Consider the following 15316-nt stretch of genomic DNA (forward strand, 5'->3'; position numbering starts at 1 on the left):
AAACTTCTTATTTCTTAACTAAGTCAGTCCGGCCTTCCGTCTGGAACTGGAAATGGGATTTACATGTGAAGATTTCTCATGACCAATGAGGATCTACTATTTAACTTACTTTGACTGTTTGTTTTTAAAGATTTTATTTCATATTTTACTAAATTGTTAATTCCATAGGGGCCAGTGCCGCCACCCCCTCCCATTCCTAATTATGTTTATAAACCTCTTTGTAGATTAACATTGGTAGAAAAGTTTTGACGCTGAGAATTTGTACCAATAAATCAAAATAAAAGGCCACCTAATTTTTTAAGCAAAGAAAGAAATAACTTGTGTACAAAAATTTGGGTCCAGTTTTATATCCCTTCCTGTAAATGATTGATCAACTGAAAAAAGCCAAAATTAAATTAGATACGTTTAGCCAAAGTGGCAGACAATATATTGTTTATTTATGTATTAAACTATTTGTAAAAACCACTTTTGCAAATATTTAGACTCAAAGACAGACACTTACTCATGTACATTAGGTTACCTCAGAAATTTGTCATTTTGGAGTATAGATACATGACACTAAACTATATGACGAAGGAAAATACTTACTCGGCGAGGGTGAGGTAATAATGAGTAGCTCTCATGAGATAGCGGGTCAAGTCATAATGTGCTTGAACGTGGAGCTTGATAGCCCTAGTGGCTATACAAAAGTGTCTCAGCCTACTCCATGACTACTTAGGTCCAAACCCTAAGAAACTATGGCTAATCAATCAATCAATCAAACGAAGGAAAATGGCCTGTATTCCCTTTTTTCGTAGCGAAGCTACTCTATAATTTGAAATGTCCGTCTGTCCGTATGTCCATATGTCCGTCTGTCCGTCTGTCCGTCTTAGTTTGGGGGAAACGTGATTTTCTCGGCTCCTATAAAAGATAAAAGGCTGAAATTTTTTGACAACATTTCCATTATCAAGGAGCACAATTAACTATAACACATCAATGGCGATAGGACCGCTTTTTAGCAGGTTTTAGGCTATTTTTGTATTTTTCACATTTTTCTCCATATCTTTGGTGTTTATGGTCCGATTCCCAAAATTTTTTTCAGTTATAGAATCAAAATTAAATTTCCTGTCGTTTCAAGAAAACAACTATGACGGTCAGACTGCCTTTAAGCAGGTTTTAGGCTATTTTTGTATTTTTCACAATTTTCTCCGTACCTTTGGTGTTTATGGCCCAATTTCCAAAGTTTTTCAGTTATAGATATCAAAATTAAATTTCCTTTCGTTTCAAGAACACATCAATGGCGGTCAGACTGCTTTTTTGCAGGTTTTTAGATATTTTTATATTTTTCACATTTTTCTTCATATCTTTGGTGTTTATGGTCCGTTTTTTTTAAATTTTTGTAGTTAAAAATATCAAAATTAAATTTCCCGTTGTTATGAGCATCCAGTATGTAATTTACTTTGACCGTCAGTCTGTTAGTCATAGTACTGAAATATAAATAAATATTCAGAAATTAAAAACAAATGTTGAAAAGGTTTCGTGATTTTTACCTAATATACATGCTTTTGTCAACTAATATCTAAATTCTTATTTAATTATTTATGCTTCGCTACTTATGGATGTTGTCATCCTTGTTTGTTCATTAAAAAAGCTTTAAATTTTTATAATGCTTAGTTTTGGGCTTTTGAATTCTGGTAAGATTATTAATTGAGAATAACAAACTTAAAAGTGTGTTAAAAATAGAATATTGAAAATTGCATTACCGATGAACAGACTTACATGATCACATTATTATAAAAGTAGTACTTGAATTTAAATTAGCTAGTTATTATTCTTACTTTTCTCAGAAATATCCACTCACATACACACACACACACACACACACACACACACAATCACACATGCACAAAACACACACATACACACACACAAACACTCATGCAGACACTTTCTAAATAGACTGGCGCAATCACCAACTTGCAATTTTAAACTCCTGGTCTATTACTAAAGTCTCATGATTGCAGGAATATAACAGTAAGGTTACAGGTTTTCTAAAAATAATAATATTTATTTATATTAGTCCGACCGTCCGTCTGTCTTTAAGAATCCTTATAAGATAAACGAGAATTTTTTAGTGTAGATTCCCTTTATCAAATAGCATTTAGAATATAATTTGCTACAAAAGACCTTTAGATGTTTCATGTAAAAGGGTTTTGTGAATTTCTACTTTCTATTATTTTTTCAACTGAACAATCTATATCTATTTTCTTCTCTATAGCTCAATTAGTCGGTCTGTCTATCCATGATTAGATTTTACGGCCTCTGTCTGAAAGTTCTCACTGTAAGTGGTTCTCCTGTGTATAGGCCAAAGAATAGCTAATATCTTAATGTTATACAACAAACTTAGCAGCATTAGGAACGTTTTTAATGTCTTTGGCATAAAACAGAATATTTCGAACTTAACTCCGACACCATAAGATAAAAACTCGTATTACTGTAACTAAAACAAAAATTTTATTTAAAGAACCGTCACTTATAGCAGTAATTTTTCAAGTCTCCTCACCCTTTGCCCCTTCCCCTCTTTTTTAGACTCCTAGACTTATGTGATTTATCAACTTTGGAACTGAGAGGAATGTTTTATCTAAAAAAAAAAAATTTTTTTCTTTCAAAATTGTCAGGAAGTTTTGTTGATATGAGTTTCAGCATAACTGACACCGAGAAAAATTAAATTTTGTCTTAATAATGATCACTTCCATCCTACACTAATCACTACATTAGGATAATAGCCATTTACATTCAGATAGATGATACATTTTGTGTTTACAATGATAATTTTTAAAAGCGAAGCTTTTCTATAATTAGGGTCGGTCCGTCCGTCCGTCCGTACATCCGTCCGAGATAGATAGCTTTTATTCGTTAATTTAGGCAGGTTAGAATTGTCCTATCGATTTCAAATTTTGCATGATGATTCCTGTAGTAGTTAGGTACGATTTAGAAAGCGTAGCAACTCTATAATCATTACCAGAATGTCCGTACGTCCATTTTAAACACGTTGATTTTTCTACTTTTTTAACAACAAATTTTTATGTGATCTAGTTATCCGTTTGATCTGATTTTTTGTATATTGATTCATGGGACAACAAAGAACAATATTATAAGCGAAGCAACTCTATAATCAAGTCCTAAAAATGTAAGTATGTCCAGAAACATTATCCCGTATCAAGCAGTTTTTGAACAAATTTACTTACAGTTTTGCTTTGACTGTTTCGATTCTTTTATATTCTGATTATTCAGTTCAGACACTATACAAGTGTTAATGTCCGTTTGTCCTACTGTTTCAGTGCTTCGCTTTTATGGATGTTGTCATCCTTGTTAGAGTAAACGGGATATTAGACCCAAAACAAATCTATTTTGTCTAACCTATTTCTAAAAAAAACATAACTTAAACATAAATATAGTACAATCCTTGTAAAAAAAAATAGGACGTGTGTCTGTCTGTCTGTTGGTAACTCAAGACCTCGCTTTATGTTGAACGGATATCGCTTACTTTAAGTCCAGGGAAAGTTTACAACTATGGGATCTTTACCATCCAAAAAGAAATCGCCCATAGAAAAAAATACTAGGCTTTTAGGGGCGTAACCGCAAGTTTTAGACTAAGAAAAGATCATCATTTTTAACCCGCGGAAAAATTAAGGGCAATGTAGTTTATCTCTTGGAAACCACTTTTGCCTCCATAAAAAAATCTTTGAATATTGTGTGATTAAGAAATATAGAAATACAGATTATCTATATATATTAAAACTCTTTTCTAGTAGATTAAGTATTTCCTTTCAAAATCTTTTTAGATAAAAAATCTCTTCTCCCTGACTAAGGTTAGGTTAATAGACAGTTGGGTAGATAGATAGATAAATTCTTCATTCTTTAAAATGCCAATGCATGTTTTGAAGGTAAATTGTTTTAAACTGAATGGTTGAAAATAATTGGATTTATTAAGAATAATAAAATTAAGCAACTTATGAAGAGACAAATAAACTGTAAATTTGGTGATTGTTTTTCTTGAAAAAAATCCTCCAATCAAAACATCCAATAATGTTAATGCTAATCTGAGACAGCGTAAAGTGGCACCAAAAAATGACGTCATACAATAAAGCTGACCAATGAGAGGCCAGTATATACCGTAATTGTCCAATGGTAAAACTTATACTAGCCTCTCATTGGTTATTTTATCGTATGACGTCGTTTTTGGTGCCACTTTACGCTGTCTCTGCTAATCTTTCCAGAGCTTCGTGGAAAAATAATAAGTGCTTGTATACAGTTAGAGAAACTGCGTAGAAACAAGCGCAATAGCATAATTATTCAACATAACTATCTATAAAAGATAGGTCACAGTCTGGCCGCCAGACGGACATACAGACGTATAGAAAATATTAAGTAAAACAAAAGTAAGTTTTGTTCTGGCTGATAAAAAAACTTATTACTCACCTGTTAGTATATTATCCTGTGCTGGGGGCGCAGTGTATGTATTTGACCAAATTAAAATGAAGATATTAAAGTTATTAATTCATTAGAGAGGTAATCTAAAAATGATAAAGTAACAGGATGTCTGCCAGCTAAATGTGTGTAGCGAAGGATCTTGCTAACCTCAGAACCGATATGTTTCTCCTTTTTTTACTTTTTTTTTCAAAACTAAAATTTAAAGTGGAGAGTTGACTATCCCCCACCCTTTGTAAATAACAAAGTGCCTCTCGAGACCTTTACAGGACTAGCCGCTAGTCTGTGTGCCAGAAACATGTAATGAAAGAACTTTAAGACATAGGATCATGATATCACAGCGTTGTTGGTGTGCATTAGTTGGGATACCCTTGTACCTGATACAAATCAATAGTAGCTATAAGCTGTTATCAACCATCCCTTAAATAGGAATAATTGACAACAACTATAGAATGCTTTTGAACAAAAGTTGGAGACAGAATACTCCTTCTTCAGTTGAAAACTTTGCCATGCATTCTCTATTTCTTAAAATTGCAGAAACTCTTTTTAACTAGACACCAGACACTCTTTTGAACATTTTCCAGACAATTTTTCAAAGGTTTGTGCGTTCGGTGCACATAACAGTAGGTGCAAATAATGGTATTTTTGTCCTTTCCCTCAAAGTACCCATCGAGCACAGAACCCTTCTTTTTTATACATTGAAAATATGAGGGTAGTTCTTTTCTATGCCTCGCCCCTTTTTTGTCTTATTTTAAAACGAACGAGGGGTTGGGGCTAAGTGCTTGAAAGATACTATACTACAAGATAAACCTTTTTTTCACCAACTGTTGGTTAGCAGGGGGTGGGGGGGGGGGGTGCTCGACAAGGCACTTTGAGGGAAATTGCCAGTATTTTTCCTTCAGAACTTACAGGATATTAATGCAATCTAACTCCTACATTAGAAAAAAATGTCGTATTGATATCAAATGAAATGAAATATAATTTGTTACTATCAAAGCTATAATTCACTTAGTCTGTCTGTCTGCACGTTCTTAATGTGAGTTTACCTGCTCATTTATTTTCCAGAGATAACCCTTGCCAAAAAGCAACCAGTTTACAACTTAGATTTTCTGTCAATTTGTCATGCTTAAAAAGTATAAATATTTATGTATTTTAACTTTATTGATTTTTCTGTCCTTTTTTCTTTTTCATGACTACTGAACATTTGCCCTATAACTAACTTTGTTAGTTTGTTAATCAATTATTTTTTTATGTTTCGCGACTTATGGTTGTTTAACCTTGTATATATCTACCTAGGGGTCTAGGCATACCCCCCCCCCAAATAAAAAATCTCTAACAAAAAAAATTTTTAATACTAAATATTTAATAAAATTTAAATTACCCTTCCAAAATTTTACCCCGGGGGTAAATTTTGGGGGGGGGTAAACAAAATTTATCCCTGCCAACAGATTTCAGGGGGGGTAATTACCCCCCCCCCCCCCCAAGCAAATTTTACCCCTGGGGTAAAAAATTTTGGGGGGGGAGAAAATTTGCGGCGCGCTTCGCGCGCCATTTTACCCCCCCCCCCCCCCCCCAAAAAAATATAAAGCTTGGACGTCTATGGGTCTAGGGGTCTGCGGCGGGTTCAAGTCTGGAAAAAAAAACTTTACCATTACAGACTGATAGAAATGGATGACATTTATAGTACCTTTGCTACTGAAATAAAATTTGTTGCAATTTGGCATATTTCATCAACCATTAAATAAATTCTTTCACATAATATAATCAATATACATAAAATGATTTAAATTATGGATGTGCAACCGCAATATTGTATGCTGCGGTTGATATTTTTAGATAGAAAGAATAGTTCTTTTCCAGTATATCTTCGAATCCAAATAGTTACTTGATTTTGACAATTCTAAAATATCATTAATGTATGTAGTATATACGTGGATATTATGAAAAGGGGAAAATTGTCGACAATATAGGTGGCTAAATAGACATAACTTGTTGGTCATTTCATTCATCCAGTAGGAGGGGAGGAGATAGGGTAAAGGATGTTAAGGGGGGAATCGTTATTTTAGCCAGCTAAAGTTTCATTTTATCATAGTCCATGATAATTAAGTTTAATATCAAAGTAATAATAAAGCCATCATATTATTATCGTATTGTATTATAGACAATTTTCACGAAAGTAAAAAAAACACAAAAGAAGAATTCGATGATTTTCCATTTTACTATCCGAGGAAAACTGTTTAATTACAATGCGATGACTGACTAATAAATTTTCTATTTTTTTATATACTTTTCTAAGGTTTTCTAAAAGACACAGACATTTAAAATTATTAATTCAATTTTGAAGATAATTTCAGCGCACAAAAAAAATCTTTCCACTTTTCCTTGTTTAAACCAATTAAATGCTAAATCTGCTGCAATAATTGACTTGGAGCGCTTTGTGTGAGAGAGAAAAAAAGAGGTAACAAGAATGACAACATTCATATTAGCAAAACTAAAAAATAAGTCTGTACAAAATAATGTGAATTTAAAATTAGTAACAATTGATTTCATAAAGGATGTTAATTGTGAACGTACTTATACAATGTTATGACATGTTATAGTTGTGCTTTGCTTGTAACATTGCCTTAGTGATTACTATTTCAAATAATAAAACAAATCATGAAAAATAGAGCGTAAAATACCAAAATAATTGTATTGATAAAAAAAGAATTGCTAAACTTTCAATAGTCTACCCGGGTATAGTAACTTTCGTGGCAACGCCCCTTAAGGGGCGTTTCTTCGTATTTTCACAATAGCTTTTCTCCTATTTCTAGCCCCTGCGGAGGGCTCTAACCCTGCGTGGCCAATTGCCTAGCCCCTTAAGTGGCGTTGCCACGAAAGGGACTTTTCCAGTATACCATATTATTACAGAAATCCTAAATTTTAAATCGACTGTATGATTTTAACATACCAAAACCATTTATCACAGTTAAATTTGCAGACCCTAATTGTAGAAAAGCGCTGGTTTAAAAAGTATTTTGTTATATACAGTGTGTATTTAATAATATATCATACACACACACATATATATCTATGATATATCTGTGTTAATGTAAAAAGCCTTGCTGCGTCTTTTTAAAACTCTCTTTTTAATTTCTATCCCTCAAATACTAGTTACCCCTTTCTCTCTCTCCTTCCCTATGAAAACTCTCTCTAATAAGTCCATGTTGCAAAAATCGTGCCAGTGCGGGGTGCAAATTTGTGTGTGTCCGCGCCAATATTAGTGCAAAATTCATGCTAGAGCACTATCTATACTCCTATCCCCCCCTTCCCCTCTTTTTTGTTTCTCTGTAAATTTAGTAGAATTTGTGGAGGGGGGAGGGAAGATAAAAAGAGAGAGTAGATACCGTTGTGCAAAATTTTTGCATAAAGAAAACATGTGGAAGGGGGGGGCGGGTGGAGTGATTACCTCACCTTGTACTACAGCTAGTCAGGAGGGGAGGGGGGGCTCTCACAGCATCGGGTCAATGCTCCCAAGCATTGCCTCGCACCAGGTTCATGACCGCTTTCAAGGACGGTGCCGTGAATCAGGGGTAAACTTGGTATTTTTCTTTTAGGGAAAATATTTTTTAAAAATATTTCTATGTGATCTAAAATGTATTTTTTTCTGCTATTTATTATTCCTAATTAGGCCTTTTTGTGGCCTAGATTTTTTTATCGAAGGATATTTGTCCTGAATATTGAATAGAGAGGGAGAGTGCATAAAGGACTCCCTCCCCCTTGTAACAGGGGTGGGGTTAGTCCTATACCCTCCTTATTCCAAGGTTATTGCTAAATAGAAATATATAGTAGGGATAAAACGCAGCAGCTCCCGTAGACGTCGCGAATTTTGCCACTGCAAATAAATTTGCAGTAAAATCTGCAATATTTTTTCCTTCTTTCATTTTCTGTTGAAGCACTAATTTGCATTCACGTTGTTGTTGCTGCGCCTCGCAGTTACATGTGCAGGTCGGGGCGGGTCAAGGGGGCCCCTAACCCCCCCCCCCCCCTAAAATAATCTAAACAGACCCTTGCAAGCGTCTATTATTCCTAAAATGTAATAAATAATCGAAATTAAAAGTTTTAGACAAAAATTTTTAGGAACACTTGTATAATTATAATAAAAGACATAGACAATTGTGTTCTTAGGTATCGCATTCGCAGCAATAACAAACTATCAAAAAATACATGAATTATTTTTATGGAGGTGGGTATTGTCAATAAACCCATTAATGAGGCAGATCATATAGAATATTTTCTAATTTTCAGATTTTTCATAAATAAATTAACATAATCTTTGGTACTTACGAAATAGACTTAGAGCATAGAATAGACTGACTTACATTAATATAATAGATACGCTGCGCTTCATTAAATTTTGAAACTATTAAATCATTGCAAAATTAAGTCAAATACTTAATACAAATTATTTAATTTAAAGTATTTTTTATTAATATCAGTAAATGGGCAGAGATCTAAAGGGATAAGACAATGGCCGATAAATTTATATAAATCCCCAAAGATGATACACAAATTACCGATTCTGTTGATCAAAATTGGTGTTAAAAACGTTGGACACTCAACATAATGAACTAACCAATTAAATTCAATAAAGTCCCCAAAGTTGTTAAGCAAACAAATAAGAAATCGCTGTAATAAAACTTTGGGGACTAGTGTAATAAACAGCCCAATGTCCCCTCACTTCCTGAGTGAGAGGGCAGTTTAAGGTAGGGTTTATTAGATTACCAACCCCTCCTAATAAAATTTTCTTTCTTTCAAAGGCAAATTTTTACGCAAAGACTTTTGGGGTAAGATTAATTTATCGTCTATTGTCTCATCCCTGATATTATATGAAAGAGAAATAAGTATAAATAACATTTCTCCCAAAATTATTACATAAATGTTTTCTTTAAACATCAAATTTCTATTTGTAAATTAATTATATTTTATTATTTGAAAATCTTTAATGACTTGAATCTATTTTTATTACTGTATAAAATTTAAAAGCGTAGTTGCTTAGGTAATTTTAATTTAGGGTTTTAGTAAAAAAAAAATTAAATGTTGTTTTAGGGATACATTTTTTCTATTGGAAATTTTTTCTTAGAAGTTTAAAAAAATACATTTTAAAACTTTCTTTGGACCTTATTGGATATTTTCTGAAACGGAGAACCTTATCTTTCCAGTGGTTAGAAAGATCTCCTGGTAGAAATAGAGAAATTTTACCTTTATTATGTATATATTGTTTTTAGAAGGCCCTGAAAATAGACGAAAAGGTGATGGTTTAGACTAAAAAGCCTAATTTCTAAAACTGGCCGATGAGCAAAATGAAAATTTGAGACAATTTACACAAATTATGTATAACTAATTTATGAACAGCTATGCATCTAAATTTAAATCCAGGAACATTTATTTAATTGTCTAGCAAATTGACCTTTAAAATTTTATGCAAAAAATATAATCTGATTAAAAAGCAAAGGGCATCTATTATCAATTTAAACAAAATGTCAACGTAAATTTACAAATCTATAATGCAAAGTAGCTTGATGTCTGTCCGTCAGACCGTCTGTCTGTCTGTCTGTTCGTCCCTTAAGATCTCGGTAACCACTGCACTGAACCGATCGGATTCTACTCTTCAGGGTATATACCTACTGGTCCGGTGGTGGTTTTAGGCTATTTTCTTGGGAGGGGGGGGGGGGTAGGACACCCACAACCCCCCCCCCCCCCCATTAAAAAAAATGTATTAGTGGTTGCATTGGTTACATCTCCAATTTTTTTAAAATTACTTCTTGGGGCAAAGCCTCTTCTAGAGACTAATTATTTCAAAATGTTTCCAATGAATTATCGTAATGTTATGGAAAGACGGACGGACAAAACGAGTTTTCAATTAAATAATACATTTCTTAAAAAGCAGCTGATAAAGTAATGTTTTTTTTCTTTAGTGTATAACTTTTTGGCCTCGCTGCCGATACAGAGCTAAAAGAGAGCATGTCCTTTAAGATTTCGTAACAGTATATGTACATTTTTCTACGAGTATATATATGTACATTGTACAATGTACATTTTTGTGTACTATTCCAACCTCTGTCTCTTTCCATACTTGGAGTCGTCTACTTTTTTCAGGTAGGAAAAGGATAATAGGGTTTTAATTTAACTATCCCCATTTTTTTCCAGATTATTTTAATATCCAAAGACAGAATTTTAGACATTGAAATTTGGGGGTGGATTATTTTACTGTCTCATGCTTGTATCCTTGAGATATTCTCAAAGCTAAAGAAAACTTATATGTTAAATATAGACAATTATATAATTCTATTCCCAAGTATTCACTAGTTTAATCAGTAGCTCGGCAGCCGAAGGAATATTCAAGCCGCAGCTAATATACCAGCGGCTGAATGTTGACTTATTGCAGAAACTGCGGCCATAGCCGCAAATATTACTTTCACTTTGTTTCAAGTTTTCTGGGCTCGACAAGGTACTTCGAGGGAAACCTCCCTAAATTTTCTGCATTACAAAAACGCGGAAAACCAGGGCTCGGAAGCCGCGCGTAAGCCGCGTGTAAGCCTCAGTGAAATCTTCATTTTATCACTATAAAATTCAGCTGGATGTATAAATCCTTTTTTCTGAAATTTTTTTTTCTGCTCACAAGCAGGTTTAAAACTGAGGCTTATGCGCGGCTGAGGCGCGGCTTCCGAACCCTGCGGAAAACTTCCTTTGAATTTTTTAAAAGTAATTTTAAATATGTCTCTATTAATATCAAACATTAGAGAAATCACAAAATGTATAATTTTTACAATAAGGCTAATTAGCAGATAAATTTTAGAAAATGTAAAATTCTATATGAGCAATCTAAGTTTTAAATATATAAAATCAGTTCATAAATAAGGTAGGTACACAGTCGTTGCAAATAATATGAGTTTTATACATTATATAATTTGATTTTTACAACGAATTAACCAATAGTGAGTGGAATGGGATGCCCTCCTCTTTTTACCACCACCCTCTTCCCCTGTCAATCACTGTGCACGCCACTGGACCTAACACGAACCTAAAATTGTAAAATCTCGGTGTCTAATTTCACCGTTTGCAAACAAAAGTGAAAATCATTGTATTTTATTAAATTTGAAACTGTTATAAAATTGTTGAGAACCTGATATCCAGTAAAACTTCTAAACAGATTCATTTCCGCTGGATGATAACCGGTTCTGAGCCATACTGATAAATCATATCAATCTTAATTTTTTTCATTTTACTATCCACGGTGGGCTGTCTATAATACGATGCAATAAACAACCATTACTATTAAAGTTTTGTATCTTAAAAATTTAAGAAAATGTTAGATAATATAAATTTGGATATCAGTCTTATATACCTGAAAGAATCGTTTAAAACAATGGTATATAGTCTGACAAAATAGATGCATATAAGTTGCGAAACACCAGGGTGGAAGGGGATATTAGACTGTAAATTATATTTGTACCTAAGTTTTCGTTGGCTTAAAAATTTTGGATCCTTAAAAGAAATCCTGATTGGATGTTTCAAACTTGCAGTGTTCAAATGTTTCAACCTATGATTTTAATCCACAAAAAGGGTCATTTGTTTATCAGCATTAGGGCTATACATTAAGATATATAAGTTGGAACGTATTTTAATGTTAGAGGGAGATTTAAAATCTGCATCAAATCTTAAGGATTTTTTTGATAACATTCGTTTTTGTATAATTCTTTATCTAAAAGCGGAAATACAATGTTAATTAATTTTGACATCTGTGATTGGTGGATTGAAAATTATCTTCGCTCTGATTCGAGAAGCTTAAGTGTCGCACATCATTCAACCAATTATAGTGTAGGTAGTTTCCAATCCACCTATCCTATTGGTCAAAATTTATTAACTTAAATTGTATTTCCGCTTTTAGTTAAATAATTATACAAAAAATGAATTTTATAAAAAAAATCCTTAAAATTTGATGCAGATTTCAAATCTCCCTCTAACATTAAAATTCCTTCCAACTTATATATCCTACTATACATTAATTTAGTGTCCATGGTCTTATACCTTATGATTCCTGCAAAACACAGAAATAAAAAAAAAACATACCGAAAAATCATGTATAGAATCGTATTTTAGACAATTTTAAATCAATATTAAAATAAAAATCATAATGTCTAACATTTTTTAATCTTTACTTTTTCGTATTAATATCCGCGAAAATACGATGCGATAAATAACTATTCTCTTAATGAGATATTAAATTCGACTTATTTAACATGTTTATTTATATGCAAAGAAATGCAAATAGCAGTTTGTTTTAGAAATTAAAAAAATGTGATCTAAATTTACATTTAGTTTTCTTATCTTTTGTTTTTAGTGAGCTAGCTACTCTATAAATCACTTTGTCTGTTAGTCCGTCAATTTGACAAACCGTCCTTCAGTCGTTAATTTATTTTTTGACTGCCATTTGGGATAGACGGCTCATGTAGATTTTTATCGTGTTCCGTTGGTCTGCTTTGGATCCTGGATATTTAATAGATGGGATTGTATTTACCTTCAATTACCTCGTACGGGCGGGATTGCAGTCAAGGACCTTATCGACTTGATGTACAGTCCAGGTCCTGGTCTAGCATTCCAGGTGAAATAATGATGACTGTTACGCACCCTTCTCTGTCCAAACACCCAAGAATATTAGGTTAAGTAACATCCAACAGACAACCAACTCTCTGTGATGCACGACCTTTGTCTGAGAAGTCCCAACTGTGCATGGTAACGAGTTGCGCCTGTTTTGGACCAAGGCATTCCCCCTACTCTAACTATTTATGTCGTGCATCTGACAAAGCAGCAGTAGGAACCATTTTTAACGTCTTTAGTTATGACGCGGTGTTGGTCCGAGATTCGAACCTATCACCTTCCCGACGACGAGCGGATGCGCTACGTGTTGAGCCACGGTCGCAGGTCATGGGATTGTATTTACTTGTTTTTGGTTTGAAATAGACTGCTGCAAATTCTCGTTAAGCTATTCAGCATTTGTGATTTTCTTGTTCCGCCCCTTTGCATTACTTTTTATGATCTTGTGAAGGAAAATATATGTTTTTTTTGCTTTGCTACAGTAGAAATATATGATTTAAAAGACTATATATTACTAATTATTTGCAGGTAATGTTATTAAATCACATATACATCATGTTCTTTAAAAGCTCATTAAGATTAAGCAACCCATATTTCATTCATATAAACGAGTGAGCTACTAATCAAACAAAACCTTTTATTTTTTATCACATTATTTCTAAAATATGGATGTTTTTACTCTTGTTTTGTTTAACAATGCATTTTCAGTTCTTATCATTTGGGTTGAACTTCATAGAACTTTAAAAGTAAAAGTTGAATTAAGTTTTTAATTTATGTAAATTCATTTATTTGCATGTTTTTATAATTATTAATTTTTATAATTGTTGTTATTAGGGTTGTTTAACAAAAAATATCAGCTTATTTAGAAAAGGATAAAAAATACCACAGGAAGTATACCTGCCTGCATAGTATGACCCCCAAATCATATTTTAAAAATACGAAGGTTTAAAATGAACAGGACATTCCTAACATGGCTAGATTAACGAAAAAAGCAAAACGTTATGGACGTACGGACTGACCATAATAATAGAAAAGCGTTAATTAAAAAAGTTAATTTTTGTTTAGGGATCTAAAGGGATAAGGCAATGGCCGATAAATTAATGTACATCCACTATGATGATGCACAAAATTAGCCCTTCTGTGGATTAAAATTAGTGGTTGAAACGTATGAACACTCAACTAAATGAACCAACCAATAAAAATTCCCTAGAGTTGTTAAGCCAACGAACAAGAAAATGTTAACATAAAGCTTTGGGGACTAGTGTAATAAACAGACCATTATCCCCTCGCTCTCTGATTTTTGTTGGTTGTAAATTGATCCCTTCACACTTAACCCTGTGGGCCCCATCCACCTTCAAAATAACCATTGAGGGAAAACTGCGTATATTAAATTGTACATATATTCATTCTCCCAGACGCCTCTGGTGCATTATGGTCGGAGATCATTCTTTTACAGTGATACAGGGACAATACAATGGAATAGGGATATCATTCTTTTATAAGTATAGGTCAATGAAAGGCAATATAATCTTTCCTCAATTATCAAGTACAATGCTTTTCCTACAGATTAATACAGATTTTACAAAGATTAATGTAATATTTTTGATAGATTAATATGTAAATTAAGGAATTAACAATTTCAAAGAATAAATAGAAGGTAGGTTGAGGTCAAAGTTAAATTAAACTTATCATAACATTGCCTCCTTGGTTAAAGTATATGCAAATTGCGAAAATATTTTTTATAGATCTTCCATTGTCCTATCCTTTATTCCCTGATAAAACCAGACAACCCATTTTGATTTCGTTGACTGTGACCTAAAAACTCCTGTATTAAGTTGCCATGCTCCAGCTATAGTGCCCAGGTAGAGAGGGGGCATTGGATTGTAAATTATACTGGTACCCAAAGTTTTTAAAGAATCCAGTGTCTCATTCGTTAGCTCAAATCTTTTTTGGTGTCCAAACATTACAACCAATAATTTTAGTATTCAGAAGGGGGTTTATCATAGGGGATGTTTCCATAGAAAGAAGGAAATGTATGAACAAAATTACCCTTTTTATAGATCAAAGTTATTTATAAAAAAATGTTTGGATACCAATTGTTTAAACTAACTTAAGGATGAAGTGAACGAATAAGATATCGCAGTTGAAAAATTTTTGGTATCAGTGTAATTTATAGTCCAATGAACTCCCCCCCCCCCCCTCCCTGAGA

The sequence above is a fragment of the Acartia tonsa genome, chromosome 6 (genome assembly GCF_053477335.1).
Source record: "Acartia tonsa isolate MP-2025a chromosome 6, ASM5347733v1, whole genome shotgun sequence".
NCBI lineage: Eukaryota > Metazoa > Arthropoda > Copepoda > Calanoida > Acartiidae > Acartia > Acartia tonsa.